Genomic DNA, 1,470 nt, shown 5'->3' with positions numbered 1-1,470 from the left:
TTTATGATACACTTTAACCATTTATCTCTATTTAAAACTGCTTCATTTGGCATGTGGGGTGAAATCTATTATCTACTATATGCAAGAACATCATCAACACAAATTCAATTAGTCTCACTGCACTCTCTTTTTTCTTTCTTTCTTTTTAATTCCTACAGTCACCACTGATTGTAGGATGGTCCTATTATATGTGCCTGCTACTGTTAATCCGACCCATTATCGAAATTCTAATGCCATCTCACAGTTATCAATTAGAAAAATCACTTTCTTCTGGAAAATGAAACACTTAACTAGTCTAGTTTAAAAGAGAAAAATGAATGCACACCTGCTGAAGTTCATATACCATTTCTTAATTATTTTGACAACTTATTGACAAGAAGCTGGCACTTGCTTGGTTGTTTTCTGAAAAATGAAACACTTAACTATTCTGGTTTAAAAGAGAAAAATGAATGCACACCTGTTGAAATTCATATACCCTGTCTGAATTATTTTGACAACTTATTGATAAGAAGCTGGCACTTACTTGGTTGTTTTAATAATACTTACTGTTATATATCGTGGAAGGTGCTTTCCTATATTGGCAAGAGAAATTAAACGAGAAGAAATCCAGATGATAAGATACAGGGACGAAAGTTTAAATCGTGTCTTATCATAAAAGATGGCTTACTATAGCAGCTTTATGATTTTAACGGTTCGCTATCGATACATTTTACTTCAACTCTAACTTCATTTTGTGCTTTCCTTTCTGGAGAAGAGTTTGAAAGAATTTCTACAAAATCATCTTGTAACCTGGATGAGAGATCAATGAACTGAGGTATGTTGATTTCATAATTGTTCCATTTGAGGCTTATTTGTTTGTGCGGGTTAGCTTTGTTTAATTTTTCCTCCTTTGCTGCACATTTGAAGAAGTGCTGTTTAAATCTCTTCCTAACTCAAATTTTCCTTCTATAGTTTGTGGTCTAACTCCATGCCTGCAACTCCCTTCTTTCCCCTCACTTGTTCCTATTGGGATTTGCACTCGATAACTAAAAAAATAATCCAATGCTAGTTGTTCTTTGCTTTGTTCATGGTTGACAGTGAAATCTTTGATGCCCCGTTTTTATCTTTGCCTCACTGAAGGTGGTGATATTTTCTTCACATCCGGCGTTTCTTCAGAAAAGTAGAAGAGAAAGAGAAGACAAGCAGCCATTCTTCGTTCAGAATTGAAATGTAGAGCTTTTAAATATTATATAATTTTTCTGGTGACATTACATTGTAGTTAAAGTAGTATAGTTTTTCTTCAAAATTATGATTGATTGCGATGAATAACGGCACTCAAAATCCGTTCACAATCCCAAAACTCATTGGTTCATTTCCCTCTATCTGAATCACCAACCTCAACTTTCAAGGAAAAGTCGAACTGATATTGCGCACAACCCTTCTCAACTCAAGCGAAAGCATTGAAATATATTACACAACCCATTTCAATTC

This window comes from Olea europaea, chromosome 19 (assembly GCF_002742605.1).
Source record: "Olea europaea var. sylvestris chromosome 19, O_europaea_v1, whole genome shotgun sequence".
NCBI lineage: Eukaryota > Viridiplantae > Streptophyta > Magnoliopsida > Lamiales > Oleaceae > Olea > Olea europaea.
The sequence above is the reverse complement of the archived record's forward strand: the minus strand, read 5'-3'. Positions refer to the sequence as shown.